This window comes from Coturnix japonica, chromosome 11 (genome assembly GCF_054131305.1).
Source record: "Coturnix japonica strain WE chromosome 11, WE-NBRP24, whole genome shotgun sequence".
Classification (NCBI taxonomy): Eukaryota; Metazoa; Chordata; class Aves; order Galliformes; family Phasianidae; genus Coturnix; species Coturnix japonica.
Genome location: NC_140673.1, coordinates 15,577,307 through 15,598,160, shown reverse-complemented (window position 1 = coordinate 15,598,160; position 20,854 = coordinate 15,577,307). Strand labels below are relative to the sequence as shown.

Genomic DNA, 20,854 nt, shown 5'->3' with positions numbered 1-20,854 from the left:
CTTCATGGTGGGTGAACATGACAAACATCCTCTTTCAGGAGGAGAAAGGAAGAGTTGCAATTCAGCAAACTCCTGTCCATATAGAATTTCTTGGAACAGCTTCTTGTCCATTCAATTCTTGCCAAAATTGAAAACTGAATAGAGAAAGTACCTACTAAAAAAGGAGCTGCTGAAGAACAGGCTGAAGCTCTGAATCCCCTGAACAGTGAGGAGTCAATCCCCTCTCTGCTTTGCATGAGAAAAGAGCAGTGAAGTTTCCACAAAGATGCTGTGTTTTAATGAGATAGAGAGCTAACAGAGGCCCTTTGCAAAGTGGATTATGATAGGATGGATAACCTGAGCTGGATGAATTACTCTTAGATGGATCCTTGAAACATTATGTAAAGTTGCATCCTTATTAAACAACATTCTTGAAGTCTTGTTGCTCTTCTGTCAGTCTTAAGACAACAGAACAAAACAACAACAAAAAAAACCAACAACAAAAAAAAAAAAAAAAAAAAAAAAAACCACAGAAAAACCGAAAAAGTGAAAGGCAGGAGAAACTGTTTACTGAGTTGCCACTGCAGTTGTTTGGTTTTCTAAGGTTGTATCTCCAATAAGATAAAAGCTTAACAAAATTTTATTGGGACAGAAGTTACTGCAGTGGATTTATAGAAAGAATTCATCTTAGAAGCATAGTTAAAGGAGAAAAAACAAACAGCACACAATTAGCGTATGTAATCAAACCAGTTCGACTTCCCCACCCAATCTTTTTACATCACTTAACCTGTTTTTTCATTCTTCATTCCATCAGAAAGCCAAGAGGGTTTACAATAGAATAAAATACTAAAAATACCAATGAAGTACTGAATTCTATTTATTTATTTTTACTTCTAGACAGCCATATTTGTGCATTTTTCTCTTGATTTTTTGTAGGGTCTACTTTGGAATTAGGTCCTGACAAGGTCAGGTTATGGCAGTAGAGGTTCAGGGTGTAACAATGGAAAAGGAAATTCAATTTAAAGAAACAATTTATTTCCATAAAATTACTTGGCCTGCCCTATTCTGCTTCACTTCCACCTCCTTCCATCTTGATTTCAAGCACTTTTAAAGATGCACGTTTACATTCTGTGCTGTCCCAACTAAGGCAAGGAAAGAAGATGAGGTCACTCAGAAGTTCCTTTACTATCTAAAAAAAAAAAAACCAAAAAAAAAAAAACAAAACAAAAAACCAAAACAACAACAACAACCACCAGTACTTTCTCTGTTACTACCAACATAAAGCTGAAGGCTGAATGGATTGAGTCAGGAAAGTTTTCAGTAATCTTGGCAAAAAGTTTCACTGAAACAATCTCCATCCTAACAGCTTGTTGAACAGTCCTGCAGATACAGTCTCTACCTTAACCTGAAGAAAGAGGAATGTGAAGGAGACAACAATTTCTACTGATTAGACAGACATGCTCTATTGTATGCTCCACATTTGTGCTTACTGCTGACTGCACAGCCAGTAACAAAACAGATGTCCAACTTGTAAATACTGAGAATACTCCAAAGGAATCTCATATTTTTAACCCTGGTACTTGCAGCTTCTTCCTTTATCTGAGGGAACAGCTTGACCAGGCTAGGATGGAAAGAGGAAGCAAAGCAATGCCATACCTCCTAGTAACTCTTCTGGCCCAGAGAACAATGTGGTGCCAGTGGTATAGATGTGTGCATTAAGCCAGAAGCAGTCCCATGGAGCTGCATAGGGACACAGGGCTCTGTACAGTTTGTGCAGCAATGACCCAGAGAAGCTCTCACTTGCTCCTTTACTGCAGCCCATCACTGACAAGAGGAACTGGGCATCACAGCATTTATCTGTACATAACCTTGGCCAGTTCACTGAAACCAACAAATCAAACTAAGAGGACTTTTCAGATGCATGGCATGAAATATTTTGAGGAAAGTGTTAATTGCAATAGACTTTCCTTAAGCCTTCCCCTTTCCTACAGCATAGTCTCTTTCTGAGAATCCATGTAATCATTCAGCTGTTTCTTCTGGCAAAGCCAAAATCCAGAACAGAATCTTCATGAAAAGGAAACCAATAAATTAGAGCTCTTTGTGAGCAATTTGCTGTTAGTTGTGTTCTCTCTGCCTATTAAGATTCTTTATTTGTTTCACCAAGAGATTTCTGCTGACAAGTCTATTCATTTACTACTAGCCTAGATAAAATGCTAATAAACAAAATGTCAAAAAATGTATTCATTCAACTTTCACTTTTTTCACTGGGCTTGTTATTAAAGGGACCACAGAACTAAACATTAACATCTGGTGGAATCACGATGCTTGTTTCCCATACCCTCAAGACTAGGCCCTATTTCAGGCATGAAAACAACTTGTAAAAGAACTATTTGAAGCTTTCATATTTCTCAGTTCTGTTAAGCATAGAAAAGCTTTTCACTCCACTAATTTCAGCTATTCTACAACTCCCCATCAAAAGCAAACAAGAATACCTTTATGGAAGTACTGCACAATACTGCACTATTTCTAGGCTTTTTACAGTATCCCACAGATGTTTTGCAATGAAAGTATGATGTTTCATTGTGCTTTAGATAGGCTTTTATCATTGTAACTTCTGTAACAAACTTTCTAGTAACAACTTACTAGTTTGTAACATTCTAGTTACAAACCTAAATAGGAAGATATTGGGACTCGACTCCAATTAGCAATTATGCTCTGCTAATTTTCTAACTATCTGGCTGCTGTAGAAGAACAGTTCTCCCTGGTTGGGGAAATCACAAGGGAATCCCACCTGTAGCCTGTGTGAGCAAACCTCGGGTGTATGGATGGAACAGCATCTGGATGTAGGCATCTCTAAACAAAGACAGCTGAAAATGCATATAGGAATTAAGGAGTCATACAGTGAAGGCTGAGGACATCTGGCCACCAGGATCTAAGTGAGAAGGGTTGTCATTAACTAGGCATAAAACATCTATGTAGCATGCCAAACTGAAAGGAATTCATACAGGATTCCAGTGTCATTTCCCATAAATCTTGACCCAACCCCACCAGAATTTTGGTACATTGTCATTTTCTTTACCTAGGTCTACTAGTTCAGGGTTGTTTTTGTTAGTTTGTTTTTTTGTTGTTGTTGTTTGTTTGTTTTGTTTTTGTTTTTAAATAAACATGCAGTCAAAATGCAAGAAAGGAAGCTCAGGTATGATGCTCCTTCTCAACTTACTCCTCCTGTTTCCTTTTAGCTCAGAACATACAATCCCTCAGAGACAGCCAAACATTCTGTGGAGTTCACAAAAGCATGTCTCTCCAGCCAAAGCTGCTGGTAGTCTTAATCTGTTTTGCTAAACATATCCAAAACGAGATGGATGGGAAATGCAGCCTCGCAAATTCACATACAGAGCTATAGCTTTGCAGTGCGAACAGCTGATTTTTGGAGTGTGTCTAGTAACCATTCTGGTGAGGGAAGAAAAAGCAGACCTGAACATTTCAATCCTGCTCAAAGTCTAAATGAGACACCTACAATACCAAACAAAGAGGTAGCCCCAGGGCACTTTTATACATTTATTATAAAACAAAAATTAAAACAATTATATGGAAATTAAGGATAATATGGAACATTTGTCTTTCTCTCAAAAAGTAACATGGCCTAGTTCAACAAATAGCTTCACAGCATGAGGCACACCACATGCAAAATGATAAAATGGTTTGGATTGAGAGGAAAGCCATAATGGGAATGGCTCAGTTCTGTTTGGGGTGTCTCACACAGATATGGAAGAGATTGTGTTTCACTGCACTATTACTTTTTGGCAGAAAAAACAGTAAGTTTTCACAAATACATAGATACTTGTTTACAAGCTCAAAAAAGCCAAAAGTACCACAGCATGGTGAAAATAGTGGAGCCTATCCTATACTCAAACACTTTCCACTCAGCACCATTCATAAGAGATGTTGCTCTATACAGAGCTTTAGAATTCTTTGTAATTTTCTCCTATTTACAAGTGCCTTGCTTAAGCAAATCACAGCTCAGAGATTTTACTTCTAAAAGGAACCATAGATATGTTCAAACATTAAATTGAAGAGATGTTAAGACTTTGGTTTAGTTCCTCTACAGAAGCTCCTCTTTCAGAGAGGTAAATCCTTCTGCAGTAATACAATTGGAAACATTCTGTTCTTGAAACAAGCCTTCTCTATTCTGATGGCACCAAATGATGCCCATTATTATAACCCAAAACATCCCTATCTATTTAATTTCACAGATTTTTCCAAGTTTCATTTTCCAAAAAAAAAAAAGGTGTAGTAAGATAAATCATGAAGCTTAAAACAGTATATGCTTTCCCTGGGAGAAAATCTTTTAAGCTAGATCAGGTTGCAAGGAAGAAGGAACAGAACAACCTTCCTTAAGTGATAATTCAAGAGTAAGTGATAATTCAAGAGTAGCCTTGATGTTAAACTCATGACAATACCCAGAAGAAGATGATCAATAACTGGAAGAGTCACCCAAATTCATGTAATACTGAGATATGAGAAACATTCACCTAATGTTCCCCACCCCACCCCAGCAGCTAGAGAGAAAAATCAGTACATTTTCATAGTTTTTGGATTGTAAATAAATATCTTTCTGCTTTTAGTCACAAAAGCTCAGAGAACTTTTGAATTATTGAGTAACAGCATCCTTTGGGGTACGCTAAAACAAGTTTTTCATTACTGCCTAATAATATTTATCTGAACGCAACTTATTGCTTAATTACAGTTTTTTAAAAAAATGATGATGCAATAATCACTTTTGCTATTCTAAATCACATTCTGAAGTTTACCCAAACAATACAGAAATTTACCTTCACAAAAAAAGCAGAGTACTGTTATAACTTTCTTTTACATGAAATACCATCACAAACGTTTCTCTTTGTGTTAACAGGTACATCTGGAATATGGCAATATTACTCACGTAAAACTGCAGCAGTTTGTCCTGCAACAAGTTTAAATGTGACCTAGTCTAAGAAAGCAACAAGAAGTTCTTCACCCTCCTCTTTTGCAAGTGTTTTGAATATAAGAATTCATCAGGATTTAAGGGATTAAGAAGCCACTGTCCATGAAAAAACTGCAGATATTTTCATAAGTTTTTTTATGAGTTGGCAGCAAACATTCTAGCTGTGAACTTTGATGAAGCTATAAATATAAAGGACCTTCTGATACTGGCATGATGATAATTCTAAATTTCCTCTTTGCAGCTGCAGTTGATCCCCTGTATTTGGTTTTTTTTAAAAAAACCTTCCTTTGTGATTTAGCAGGGAAAGTTGGCTCAACTACTGTATTGCCTTTGAGCACTTTGAGTGGAAGTTCATGAATTAAACCCACATGGCAACACTGCTCCCTTCCCCACCTTTCCCTTAAGGTGGCTATAAAATGTCAGTAGAACACCAAGCTGTTTATTTTACTTAGCATTTGATTCTGTAAGTAAATGAGTTTCTAGTGGGGCTTATGTGCAAAGAACATGCTTGCAACCAGCTCCTTTATATCACTAAACTTTTATTAAACTATGGCATAAGTACTAAAACAATCCTTACATGCTTAAGTTTAACACTAATAGCAACAACAAAAATAAACCAACCAAAAACCAAACAAGAGTAGGCATGTAGGTAACAGACTTTATGGCAACCTATTCTCTGAAAGACTAGAGTGTTTAATCATCTGGTAAGAAGAAAAATTCTTTGCTACTGACAGCTTTTAAAAAAACTTGATTTCCCAGGGGATTTATCTTCCAGGAATAAAATACAAGGAGGGATTTTTGTCTACATTTTGCTTCATATTTCAGAAATTCTATGGTGACTAGTAATCCTAAACTCTTCTGATAGATTTGCACCACTCTACATAGGTTTGAACATTAAGTGCCAATACATTCTATTTAATTGCCTAGTACACACAAGTAAGACTCATTTTCTCACAATATCTTGGGAAAAGGGCACAATTTGAGACAGAAGGGAATTCTTACCTTGGTTTCTCAGTCTCTAAACAAATACTGGAACAGCTTCAAAAAAAAAAAAAAAAAAAAAACAAACCAAAAAACCCACCATGTGCAAAATAAAAACCAGCTAGAAACTGCAAAAGAATTGGGCATCTTGGGCCTGCGATGACTGTAGTAACATCACCCACTGTTCTTGATTTTCATTGAGTGGTTAGAAGACCACCAAGAAAGTTAAATTAACCAGGCTGCCCATACACATGCCAGAACTCACTGTGAGATGAGTTACATTTGCTTATATTGGTTCCAAAGCAAACTGAAGATCAGCTCAACTAATGGAAAGTTATCAATCATGCAAAAGAAGAAAGACAATTAGACACCCACTCTTCGTAAAACTAAGAAGCTGGACATAATATCATTATTCACCAGCTCTACATGTGATTACAAAATAAGGTCAAGAATCAAAACCTGCAGCCTATATGGTCTTTAGACTGGATGAATGATAACCTGAGCACTGAATCTGGTGAGCTTGGCTGGGATCCTACATTCAAAATTTTTTTTCCCATGATACAGTTGAGTAGCATAGTATGTTTGATGATTTAACTAAAAGAGTCACTTTTTTTTTTACAGCATTGTTCTTTAATAGTCTAAAACGTTCTGCCTTGCAATTAAAACTAAATACGTTTTCAAAGAAGCCATAAGTTCAATGAAGAGAACAGAGGATCTCTGTCCATCTCTCCATGTGTCTCCATTTTACAAAGCAGACCACAAACAAAAACATTATCAAATATTAAAGTGACAACAGCTCCTCAAATTTATTTCAGTTTAAGTACACAATTTCCTAAGTTTCTCTTGGAAAAAATACCATCCTAAGGAGCTTAAAAACATATTATTAGTGAACAGTGGTTTATTAGGTGCTCTCAACAGGTCCACTGTAATTAAAAATAGGGCCACACATATCGAAATTAATTCAAGTGCACAGGTGCCTCTATTCGTCTCCTTTGCAGTATTGGCCACATAAAGCTAAAGAAATGCATGGATATAACTTAGAAACCTAATTAGACCATTAGAAGTAAATTTCATTAAGAAAAAAATAACACTAAAAACCTTCAGCTTTAGTGATAAACTGAAGCCATTTCAAGTACTGCATTAGCAAGTAAATCTATCATTGAGTAATTCAGCATTCTGTAACACAAGGCAAAATAAGAGGAATTAGAAAGTGCAATTGCTATTTTGATTATGATGTGCCTTTTTGGGAGGTATAGTATAAGCCTCATATCACTGACAGTAATTATTTTGGCATTTTATTGGCAGGCACAATTGGACAAAATGTAAAAATTTCTAAGAGCAAAACAAGTTCTTGGCTAGATTTCTTCAGCCTGATATACTTCAGACTTTTATTTATGGCTAAATTGAAGCTGGATGTCAAATCTTGGTCCCTGATAACAAAATCTTAATAATTAACTGGCAAAACTGAACATGATCATTTCTGACACACCTACACTGGTAATTATTGCTTTGAGGCCATTTACTAATGAAATTAATGTATTCATTGCCCTAACAAATTAGCATAACTCATACATAATGCCCCACATTTCAAGACCTTCCCAGAAAAACAACACTTAATACCGCAGAGTGAAATGGCAAGGGCATTGCATGGAGACAGTATTCACTGAATTACTGTGTGTTAAAACCACAATAGCTAAGTGTTATAAAGCAAAAATGTAAACACAATGCAGGTATTGAAACCATTAATACTATAGTCAAGAATGTACAATCGATGAATATCTCTGCACTTCAAACAGGCACGTTATTACAATAGCAGTAACCATGGAAGGTAATTAGCTGACTACTTTACATGATGCAAAGTATGAAAAGGAGGCAGTGCAGAAACAATTTCTTCTCCCTCCTCAAATCCACAGTACTTATGGCATGGCTACTGTACTTTTCACCCCAAATTGCCATCCAGATGACTCCAGTGCCTAGAGCAGAAGCCATCAGATAAAGCAACAGTGGAAGACAGGATTAAATACTTTACCTTTGGAAATAACAAAAACACTAGTGGCAGTCTGCTGTCATTTTTAGTTGGTTAGATTCCCTCACTTTAGTCTGGGAAAGGTTTTCTATCTCACTACACAGAACAAAGTTGAGGAGAGCCAAACACCTCATGAACACGTGCAGCTCCACTTCAATACAGGGCAGGGTTGCAGAGACGCCTGCTGTGTGGGCTGGGGCTGTACTGGGAGCCAGGTGCAACAGACCCAGCACTCACTGGCACCTCTGCAGATACCATTTATTGTGTGAGAAATCAGTGCTTTTGAGTAAGAACTATGTATTTATACACTTCAAAATATTTTTGTAACTTTAAGATGTTGAAAAAATACAGTGAGGTGGCAGAAAAACTGTCTAGGACTCTTCACTGCACAGAATTCACTGCTAGCTTATCTGTGGAAGGCTGGGATCTGAGGATAACTTCACTATATTTTTACTTGCACACAGCTAAGTAGCCAATCCCCAAAGTTAGCTACAACAAGGTTACCATACCTGTGCTTTCTGAATACCAACATATTCTTGTGACTCCCTCATCCTTCCTTCCTACACAAAAATACTTGCAAAGAAACAGTTTCTTAGCAGATCTTATTGCATCAGCTCCCATACAAATGGAAAAACAAAAATTTAAAGGGGAAAATTGTATAATAAGAGTTCCCTTGGAACCCCATCCACATGCACTTTGCTCCAGCCCAGAGACTGAAAGTTCTATCTTATTGAGGTTATTTTTCTGCTCAATAATATTTGTGTTTTCTCCTTTTCCAGACAAACATCTGATCTTTTCAATCATCTGAAGCACATATAATTACCATACAGAACCCACTGCCATAAAATGCATAACTTTTTATTTTTTAACCAGTTTCATATTTCATGCTTATCATGTATGACTGTGGACACTCTCCTCTTGTGTCTTTTAAAGCCAGCTTATCTTCAAAGTCTGAGTTGTCAAGAAATTGGTTCTCTGAACCTTACCCTATTGTCACAAGCAGCCATTTATATACAGCTAGATAAAAACCCATTACTGTTTTATTAGAGTCCATTACCCTCTTTCATCTTCACAATTACACACTCAAGAACTGACTCACATTAACAGTAACCCTTCTTTAAACTCAGATAGTAGGCCTCTGCCCATTTCTACCTATGCTACATAACACTATAGCAATATGAGCATTAATGAGAACAAGAATCAGGTCTTTGGTATCTTTTTCTTGATGAGCAACAGATAGCATAAATTGGAATATTACTAAATTAAAATGGCAACTAAATGAAGCTCAGAATGCACTGTGAACACTTAAGACACTGTACTAGAAGAAAAGTTTAAATCACCATCAAGTTACAATATATCTTTACACCAAAACATTATCTGACTCACCTACAGAAAAACACCTGGGATACTACCACACAGAATTTTTCTCATGGCTGTTCTGTTGCATGTAGTTCATAGAAATGTACTAAAATACTCCAGTGACTGATCTGTTCTGTCCAGCTAATAACGATGTACTTCAGTATTGCATACATTTCATCCTGTTTGAGTTGCACTTTGTGAAGGTCAGTCCTCTCCCACTCCCAGGCACATAGTTCACCTGTTTCTGACTTTAAGACTCTTATTGGTATACAGATATTGTTGGCAATGTGCCTACTTTTAGTTAATTCCTTTGTCTGACACATTGTTACTTCTCTTAAACATGCGTCTGAAACCTTTCTCCCTCCGGGTCAGCTGTAATTTCTGTCCTATGATTTACCATTATATAAAGGCTTACCTTTGTATTGCTGACATTCCTAGCAGATGTCTTTGTCTGACCCAAGGGCTCCTCACCACCTGATACCTTGATTCCAAGTTTGGCTATAAATAATTGTCCTCTCACTGGTTTAACTATAAATAATCCCCTCCCCATCCAGTTGGCTTTTGGCATCAGCTGGTTCTAATTTGAATAGAGTAAAGATTCTCTTTCCTCTACTGGGTTAAAGCTCACTTTTGTTATTACATCACCAACACAGGAGTTTTACCCATACACAAAAGTCCAAGTATTAACAGAAAGATATCAGTAGATGCATAAACCTAAACTTTTTCCTATTCAACTACTTGCTCATTCTGGCACTCCTCACACTCACCTCCCCAAATCACTGGTATCAGCACACAGTCACTGGACTTGTGCTTACAATCAACTCCCACCTGTGCCCTCCCAGCTTTTCCACCAGAGGCCATCTTGACCACCCCCAGGCAAGCCTCATGGGGCAACATCAATAACCCTGCTCACACCTGAGCTTGCTTGTGAGCCAGGGCACACCTAAGGGCTGTGGTTCTATGCAACCTCCATCCACCTCACACAGTAAATGCCTGCGAAGTCATCTTCTGGTCACCAAGGCAAATACACTCCTTATTGAACACGGTCCTACTATCCCCTTCTATGGTACAATATGGATAAGAAGCCATGGTCTTGTGAGCTCTGTAAACAGCAAACAAGTGTCTCCCAGCACAGGTGCTTCAGAGCTTTGCTGTAAGAGCTGCTGTTCTCCTGGAACATGCACCTGGTGCTCAGTGGTCATGAGCTTCTCATCAACACTCACCTGGCATTCTAACACATTTAGCATATTTTAGGAGTAAGGAAATATGTTAAACTCACCACATGACTTTGGATATGAAATTTAGGAAGGGCATATGATGCATTAGAACACTTTTTTAAAGCAAATTCAGAATAATGCTTTAGTCACAACAGGATTATTACTGTAACATATTAGCAACTAGGATTTAAGAGGGGCTGTCTGATAGCTCCTGCAGGAGGAAGGAGAGGGGCAGCAGGGTGGGAAGCAAGTCAGAAACCAACAATTCTTCACCCTCCACTGAAAAAAGCTCATACTTTGAATTTCCAAATATGAAGAGTTTCCCAATGACCTGGCACACTTATTCTTTTAGGATGCTACTTCAAATTTCTATTTTCATAAACAGCAGGTAGCTATACCAGGCAACTAATGCTACTTTTCATGGTTTTGCTTCAAGACCATTCTACAGAAGATGGGAAAAAGGTAGGACTAGAACAGGATTTGAGAAAGTGCTTTATTGATATGGCACCCTCAAGGAAAACAGTAACCATAGTAGCAGTAGGTCTTCAGCAAGACATGCAGTGCGATAATTACAGAAAAGTGTCAACTAACTTTCTCAGAACTCTTGAAGAGTTGGTTTTTGGCTCAAATCAAGTTTATTTACTCAGGTGCATATTCCTCACATCTTCAGTAAAAGCAGAGGAAAAACAGACTCGATTGCAGAAGAAAGCTGGTTAGACAAAGCTTAGAAAAACTCTGAGAAGATATAGATAGCTGTAATAATTCAATGGCATTAGGTCAATTTGCAGACCTACATTTATTATTTAACATAGAATCATTCCTGCAAAAATGTGCTAACTTGGAGAGAGCCAAAGCACAGACTGATGCTCCTGCATGCAACTTGAGGCACTAAGGCACTGCATAACCAGAGGAACTCTCTGTGACCTTAAGGGCTGTACATACAAGTCTTACTACAAAACCCGTGAGAACTTTCCCTGCTATGATTATAAACTTTACTAAGTTAGACTCTCACAGAGTTATATAACCGTATGTGGTAGTTAATGAAGTGCTGGATGTAAGAATAATAACTGCAATGTTATTTTGCCCCTGGTATGCTTTGCCTTATAAGGATTAAACCTACAGCTAATTCACTTGTGTTTTGTGATCTCTATCATGCTGCAATAATAATACTTAAACTTTATAGCACTTTTCACTTATAAAAAGTACTTTACAAACATTATCTAATTAATAATCTTCGCAACAGTCCTGTGACATAGGAATACAGGTCAAATTAATGTTCTGTTTTAATAAACTACTAGCACTTCAGTAAATTGAAAAGTATAAAACACATTAAATTCACTTAAGAGAAACAAAAGTTAGTGAACAAATTGCAGCTCTCCCTGCAACATTCTAGGTGGGCAATACACACTGCAAACTGTCAGTGATCACCAGCTCTGAGGTCAGTCTCTACAACAAGCATTTTAATTAAGGAGTTGAGAGACTTTTTATTAGAATATAGGGAAACTATTTGGTTCACATTATTCATTCTGTCAGAGAAGATGAGGTTCTTTGTATAAAACTTTGCATAGTGTTGCCTTGATAAAACAAAAAAACAGTAGCCCCTACAATATTTTGGATGTAAGTATAAAATAAGTGAGACAGGGAATGAGAGGGAATCAGTAAAGTAAGCAGTAAATCTTTACAGCTCAAATTATATCTGCCTAGAGAAGCCAATGCAGACCCATTTTATTTTATGCTTGCCATCTTGTTAGTACTCTGCAGTTATCTCAATTTGATACACCTCAGCCTTCAATTATTTGTGACCAAAGACAGAACAAGTGTTTGGCATCTGGGGAACACAGCACCAGACAGACTTAGTCACATAGTCACAAACTGAGTTTTCCACAAGGCCGTAACTGATTCAGTACATGGCATGGACACACCTTTGGAATGTACCCATGCAGGTCAGGAAGGTACTACTTGATGAAGGGAAGCACTCCGTGCAATGCCAAGGTTCAGAACTATGTAGCAACTGAGGAATGCAGGAAGAAAGGGGAAGGAAAAAATAAGTTTCCTATTTAATGTAGTTCAGAATTGTCTTGAAGGGTTTGGAGACTAGACGACAAAGGACTATCAGATATAAGGGTCTTAAAAACCAATCTTTTTACACATAGTTGTGTTCCTCATGTGCTTCAGTGCCCAAGTTGAAACCTGAGCTCTGCTTTGCCCAAAGTGCTGATAACCCACAAAGGCAGCTGAAGTTAAAGGAAGCTGCACATTCAGCACACTGCCCAATGTTAAGCATTCTGGAAGAGGCTGAAGCAGAATGTCTCAGACTGGGTTCCCAAATTAGTAGGTACTTTCAACCTTGAATCACTGTGTCCCAATCTCCATCTGTCAAATGAGGACAAAAATTCCTCCTCATTTCACCAGGGTGTTATGAAAATAACTTCATTAATGGTTTGTGAAGGACTGTAGCATTGAGTACTGTATTAAAACCTAGGAAGAAATTAATAATTTTGTCTCTGGAGCAAGTTTGGAAAAGCATGCAATAAAAAGAGCCTGAAGGCACACATTGAAAAGGAAAATTTGTTGAAATGTTTCAACAAAATATTTGAACTGCTTATTAAGCACTTTATCCAGTGGATTTCACATATCACTTTTATGATTGTAGACTATCAAGTTTCTAAGAGTTCAGATTTATTCAGTTATCCACAAATGCCAGAATCACACTGATGATTCCATGGCTCACTAGTAATACTTAGAGTTATTGTACAGACCTCTGTCATTTAAGCTCATGGAAAACAAACTAACTAGTATTTCTCAAGAGGAAATAGCATTTCCAGGACAGATCAAGTTTTGACAGTAGACTTTTAGGCATTTCCAATAACATAGTAGAAATACAAGGCAAGAAAAATTTCAGCCCAAACAAAGTTTAAGATTTATATGTATACAGGTTAGAAAGAGATCATTTGCAGTAGCTTAAGTGAAAATTGTCAGGTAATATTGAAGGAAGCCAATATTCTCTGACCTACATAGAGTACACATGCATACACGGTTCTATTTTGAGCAAGCACTTTCTTTACTAGCAAGTTGTCTTCAACACTAAAGGTCTTTTAGTATTTGTTTTCATTACACACCCCCTAGCTGTTTCTTCTATGGAAAGAATAATACACCTTAACTTCCCTTAAATAACATACAGATGACTAATCACTGTGGCACCCAGGAAAGATATGTCAGGTAAAGTAAATATTCTGGAAAGAATGAACCCTCAAGCTATTTCTGCCAAATACTCTTACCTGGAACTGTCACAATGATTGTGGTACAACCAAAGAAGGAGCCTTTGATGACTGAGGAGTTTTCTGAATTAGTAAACTGCCTGATGAGTAGTGAAAAGCCTACTGCCACTTAATTTAAATCAGTGGCATTTAATAGAAACAACAGAATCAGGCTACCTTTCACAACTATGACATTGAGACTATCAAAGATGGTTTTAATATGTGAGTGAGGCAGAACTAGAAAACAATTATGGGCTGCTGTACTGCCATTTGTCCAATGTATTTAAGTATTAGCAATGTAATGGCTGCTTTTTGGTTGAACAGCTTTATATTGGAATGGGTTTATACAGGAATGAAGATAAAACTAGAACTGTAACTCCTCCAATATCTGCCTAGGTTAAGCGTCCCCATGTCCCTTCTAAATCCAGACATTATGAAACCAAGTGAGCAGAGCAGATCTCTTGTATGGGAAAGAGGAACAGTCTCTCATCCTGAACCTTAACCACCAGAACCAAATTTAGTCCTGAGCTAACTGAAAAACAGATCACTTTAAAAAAAACTTTTTCTAAGCAAAATATGTCAGAAGGCAGAGAATCCATGTACATCGGTGCAGAATCAGGAATCAACAGTACTGGGCCCCTTCACAACTTTTCCACAATACTACAATAAAATACCGAGACAGTACCACAGACAAGAAGTAGCTAATGTCTTGAATGTATGCTTAAAACTCCCAGTTTATCAAGGCAAAGTAAAAGAAAACAACTTAAAATAGCTTACTTCTTGCTACAGTTCCTTACAGTAGTTCCTCACACACTGTGAACATTCGTTTGATAACAATGAGGTATTTTGCTTGTCCATATCTATTCCCATACACTCTGTGTTATACACAGTAATAGTTAGTTTGTTTCTTACATGCATCTGGAACATACACCTATGGAATGCAGCAGGGAGATGCATACACAGAAAAGCCTGGGATAGACCTGAAAAGAATAAACTCACTTCAAAGGAGAAACTTCAGCAGAGAGATTCAGAAATTGGTTGGACAAGAAGGATGATGAGAGGAAGGCAAAAGATAACAGAAGCTGCAGTTCGCTATGTGACACTCATGAGGATTAGCATACATAATTACAAGCAGCTACTAATAGTGTCCTCACAGGTGGACTGCATCTGACTGATGTCAGTGAAAGTTCCTTTCAGCACAGGGTCCAGCATGAATTTTTGAGAGTCTGTTCTGACAGTAAGATATTCTTAACTTATTAATATACTTCTGGCAAGAATAAATGAGGGCTAGGGGAAATATCCCAAGCCATATTAATGTGAACCAAAAGTTTGTTGATAAACTACTAATATGAACAGCCACCTATTTCTTCTGTACTCTTTTGCACACCTTTGTAATACATAGTTAAATCACTTCATAAAATATTGGACAAAAAAAATTCAAGCTTATGTCTTCTCAAGCAACTTATCTCATGACTCTCAAATTAGAGGAACATTCTCTTTCAAACAAAAATAAATCCACTCCCATTTGTACTGAAAACATAAGAGAATACCTTTTACATTTGTCCACAGCAGGAGACAACTGACTGAAAAAGATAGGGATGTATGCAATCACAAATAAGAATTCACACCCAAGAAATGAGGAAACAAGTTGAAATTTACCTGGCGTGTAAGGCTGTTACTTATAGACCTCAACTCCTTGTATTTTGATGAAAAGATTCTTGACAGGTTACACAGAAAAACAATTTCCCTAATACAGTTTTCTGCTTCGGAAATAGTTATCAGCGTTAGAATAACTTACAACATTTGAGAACACACTGCATATCTGTAACTGCCATTTTAAAAGCACAAACCTACTTAAGTTGATAAAGAGACTTAAGATCAAGTCCAACTATCACACTACACTATGAAGTCCACCATTAAACCACGTCTCAGAGAGCCTCAACTCACAGAGTTCATTCTTCATCACCTCCAGGGATACTTTCACCACCACTTCCCTTGGACCACCCATTCCACTGCCTAATCATCCTTTCTGTGAAGAAATTATTCCCTATGTAAAACCTCTATCACCTGTAATGAAACTTGAGGCCATTTCTATAACTATTAACCCAAAAGTACTATAATTAGATTTTGTTTTCTTAATATCCAATCATTGATTACACATCAATAAATTCAATATTTCTTCAAGTTTTTTCACATATGAAAAGTCACATGACTTACCAATGCTGTAAGTGCTTTGCATCTCAGTTATCTTCTATGAGAACACTGAAAAAAACCATAAGAAAGAAAAAAACCTTAGTAATAAAACTTTTTCAGTCAAATATACAGCCAAAAACTTTTTAGTGTGATCCTCCTAGCAGGGGGAAGGGACAAGGCCAGATTTATAATGAAAAATGAATGTCTTATCACCATAAAAATCTGGTTCTTGTTTGATAAAAGGCACGTTTCTTCCATTTATATTTTCCATATTACACAAATACATGTACTATGAGTCAATGAGGTATAGAAAGATAAGCTTCAGACACATTACAGACAATCAACATAAACCTCTGTTCTGCTCTGAGCCCATGAAAACAATCAAGGTTTATGATGTTCAGCCATTGTCTCAAGGAAAGCAAGTGCAGCTTTGATGAGACAATGTACTCAAAGTACCATGAGTTTTTGCAGTAGAAGGGATGACATGCCAAGGAAAATGATTACCCTAAGTAAAATGGCAATTGAAAGCATGATTATCAAATTCAAAATATATATCTTACAGAGCCCAAATATACCCACATTGCAGACACTAAAATAAGAAAACCAACTGATTCTTACATACATACATAGGAGTCTGCTTATCTTTGGTACATCAACATTAGAGAAAGTTCATTACAATGCTAAAGAAAATATATTTAAAAAAAAAACAAAACAACAAAGAACAACTAAAGACAATAGTATTTCTTGAAAGCTCTGAAAGGTGAATTTTTCTTAAAGGTGCATAATGAATGCTTGAGAGATGATGGTCAGCAAATTGCAACAAGGGATATATAAATTAAATAATCTTAAACAAACAAGCAAATACAATGAAATGCTAACACTCACCCCAGTGAAACTGTGCAAGTCTCTAAACTCTGGAGATGTTCAAAAATCAACATCACCAGTCCTGAACAACCTGATTTAATCTCACCCTGCTCTGAGCAGAGACACAGCACTAAAGAGTGCCTTACATCTTGCTGACCTGCTTTAGAGCCCATAGTTTCTGACTTCAAGCTGACTACTTCTAATGCTCTAAAGAGAGCAAAGTCACTTCTCCCCTAAAACAAATCAGAATTTTAAGATGGAAGAAACTTGATCTTTCATATGGTAAACTAGAATTAATTGTGGTTCAAAGCATAACAATAAATAAATACTGATGTTCTGCTTACGAAGAAGCAAAAATGAGAAATACTTATATACAAAAGGAACACTAACACTCACTCAGCTGGTGAAGGCTCTCCAACAATGCAGCACGTCCTCACAAGAAGCAGTCTAGGTGCAAAAAATGCTCACTCTTCAGTGGCCCTTATATATGCCCAGGGGGCCTCTACCCTTGGTCCATCCCTTCTGGTCACATGGGTAACGCAGGTGCAAGCAATCTGTCTGTGCTCCCTGGGCCAGCCACACCCCTACACCAGGTGCTCAATCACCAGTTCAAGCTGTGACTTAACAGCTCCCCTACAACTGATTAAATTTTTCTACAATGAAAGGCAAAGTTCTTAGCTTCATCTTTCACCTGAGAAAGACTGTGAAGAAAGGGTATCTCATACTGAACTACTTTGTTCAATATGGTGGCTTCTTAAAAATCCTGTAAAGTTGAGATGTGGCCCAGAATAAAGATGAAACTTAAGTTCTCTACTATGCTTATTAGATTGGTTTCCAAATGAAAGCACAGAGAAGACAGAGAAAAGGTCAGAGTGAAAGGGTGGGTGGGAAAGTTAAGTTCAAAGCAGCTGTATAGTTTCAGTCTTATTAAGATGGGCCAATTACTGAACAGGTGTGACTATCACATGTTTACAGGAAATTGATAATTAATGCAAGAAAGGGAAAGATCAACTAATATTTTTCAGGAATATGTGAGGACAATCTTTCTGAAACACTTTCTGTGAGGCAAGAAGGAGATGAAGTAATGAAGAAGTTTTTGAAAAAAAATGTGACACTGAGGCTTTTGCCATTCTCAGAAAGTGACTTGATTGTGGTCTCAAATGTGAAAATAAGATCCAGTTAAGATTTCATCTCTGAAACCACTGAATTAGATCCCAGTAGCAGGAGTTGAGTCAAAATAATAACTCTGGAAAGGCCGTACGGGGTTCTCTCTTCTATGGTTTTATACTTCTTTCTACAAGCAGCTCCAGTGACTTTTAAACACAGAAATCAAGCTAAAATGTTTAAAATAAGGAGAACTTAATCGCAGGCTGAAATTCACAAAAAAGTTTTGAATACCAGATCATGCAGACTAAAACACCAGGGTGCATAGCAGGAAAGATAAGATAGGAATGAACCAGAAATTACTTAAGGTTAATGAAGTATCTCTCTCTTCATTTCATTGTTACCTGACCTCCCTATTGTAGAGTTTCAGAAACCAGCATTTCAAACTATCCATATTTACAAGTAACTCCTCCAGTGTATTCTCAGTTTAAATAAATATCATTTATTTATTTATTGTTTGAGTTGTTCCTTCGGTGATGTACCCGCCAATGTACTCCAGATGAACCATGTCAGTCTCAGTCTTCATTACCTCTCCTTCCCTCATCTCTCCTGAGCCTTATATAAATTTTCCTGGCTGAACTGTAGGTAGTCCATGTCATGGGGAACATTTTTCCCTTACATCTTAGAATCCTATAATTTATACCACGAAATTAAAACCAACATAAATTAGTAATTCAATCCCCATATTCCAATTTAATGAACTAGAAGCTTCATTGCATTATTGTTTTGTGCCACTGGACCAATCATTCCGTTTACAGATGGAATGTACTTCTTTTTTAATAAATAAATGCATAAAAAATAAAGGTATCCTCAATGCAATTATGTTGATGCCCCTCAGGAACCAGAATGCAATTATTTAAAATATTATTTCCTTAGATTACTCTCAAGAAAATAAGGAAAGAAATATGAAATTTGTGTCCTTTTAGCTTAAGCTCATTTTAAGAGCAGCAACAGTGATGCGGTTAGTCCCCAGTGGCAACTGAGAAGCACTTAGCCAGAAAATTGTTATTGGATTACAGTTCTGGCTTCATAAAATGTGGCTAAAGATCATTTTAGACATCTATTGAGTGACCCATTGTCAAAACTGGTATGCAAACAAGTGACAAAGATATTCTATTTGGTCATTTTTGAGGATTTTTTAGATCACAGAGGTAACTTGGGGCTATATCAGCCTATGCAGTTTTGATTCAATTATAAAAATAACTCACAATAAGACTAATTCTAGCATAAATAATTATACCCCTCAGGAGGAAAAAAAACCAACCAAACAAAAAAAAACTCTACAAACATGTGCATGTATTTTCAAGTGTTCCTGATATGTAAGGAATTGTGAAGTGATATGGTGATCAGAAGTCAACTCCCATACTGAAAACTACCTTTCAAACTAACTGGCCTTCTTCATTAAAATAAACAAGATGAAAAGGGTGCCAAAGGATACTGCATGATTTTTAACAATGTTCAAACTGAGACCACTCAGATACCACTGAAGTTCATACAGTCTTTTTCATTTCACTTTACAGTCTTTTTCAAACAGATGATTTCCTGAATAAGAATCCTGCCTTACATATTTTAATCTGCTGGTAAAAATTAACAACTAATGCAAATGTATTTTGATGTATACATGCAAACTTAAGTGCAAGGAAGAAAACAAAAAAGAGGAACTTAATAAAAAACCTAACATGAGATATATTTTCTTTATGTAAGTTCTTTGTCATTTTCATTCACTGTCCATTACATGGTATGTCTTTGCTCACATAATTACATAATTAATATACTCAGCACCTATTTCATCCCCTGGTTAATTTTGCTAAATATAAATACAGACATTCTTGAACAAACAAATTTGGAAATTGAAGAAACAAAACCAACCGCTGTGTACCACTGAGAGCTGCTAAATGCTTCTATCCCCACAGTGTCCCTCTGGGTAGAAGTGCCACAGCAAGAACAGATTTTGCTGGGGTAACTCCATCTTTTCACAGAGGTGGCAACAGTGTGGGTAGAAGCAGACCTTGGCTTTGTCTGTAGGCCTTCATGCATCTTGTAGAGCAAAACAAAGCAGAAACATCGATCTCACAACACTGCTGGCTCCCAAATCTATTTTCTGAAAATAAAAACAATTTGGAGAGGGAGGAAATAAACTTGGCAGCCAAAGGCCCAGGCATTTTTTGTTGCTGTTGTTTTTGTTTTGCTTGTTTCTTGTTTGTTGTTTTTTAAAGCAATTTATCCTACAGGTCAGAGGCATATTAGCTGAGGGAAGTAGATGACTATGGTCATAATTCTATTGAAGATTAGTAGATCGGCAGAAGATTCCTCCCTCGGACCTCTGCCACAAAGAAGAAACAAAAGTAGCAGCAAATCTACAGTAAACAAGGAAGGTTCTAGTTCGAACTGAGAATCTGACAAAGTTTTAAGAGATTTACCCTTGGCCAGCAAATTGGTGGTTTTATTTCCTCCACAAAGATGTTCAAAAAGCAATTCTGCTCATCCTTGCAAGAAAAGAAAATATCAGGTGCGTTCCATTTAGTGGGGTCACGGAGACCAGATGAGTATTCATCCTAACATATGGATCCTCACATTTCGGGTCAGAATTTAAAAGTTTGACTCTCAACAAAAATTACTTAGTTCCTTGAACGATACCAGTAGGTCATGGAGGACACTGATGTTACACCAAACGAAGAGAATGGATGGCTGTTTGCAACAGAAGCATACTTTCACATTTACTGCTTCCATACGAAAGGATAATATTTGTCTATACAAATTCAAAATGTAATTTGATATAGCAGATAGAGAGGAAAACTACTTTGTTTTCAAAAATCCCTCTCATTAAGAA

The 20,854-nt window shown here is 37.0% G+C and overlaps 1 long non-coding RNA gene across 5 annotated transcripts in view; it reads right to left on the bottom strand.

Annotated features, from left to right (window-relative positions):
• The window catches only part of LOC107317510 (uncharacterized), a 477,215-nt gene that overhangs the window by 146,885 nt on the left and 309,476 nt on the right, over nucleotides 1-20,854 (bottom strand). For all 5 annotated transcript variants that reach the window (XR_014932772.1, XR_014932776.1, XR_014932773.1 and 2 more), the window contains exon 5: nucleotides 16,021-16,065. This is a non-coding gene — a long non-coding RNA (uncharacterized LOC107317510). The remainder of the gene's footprint in view (nucleotides 1-16,020; nucleotides 16,066-20,854) is intronic.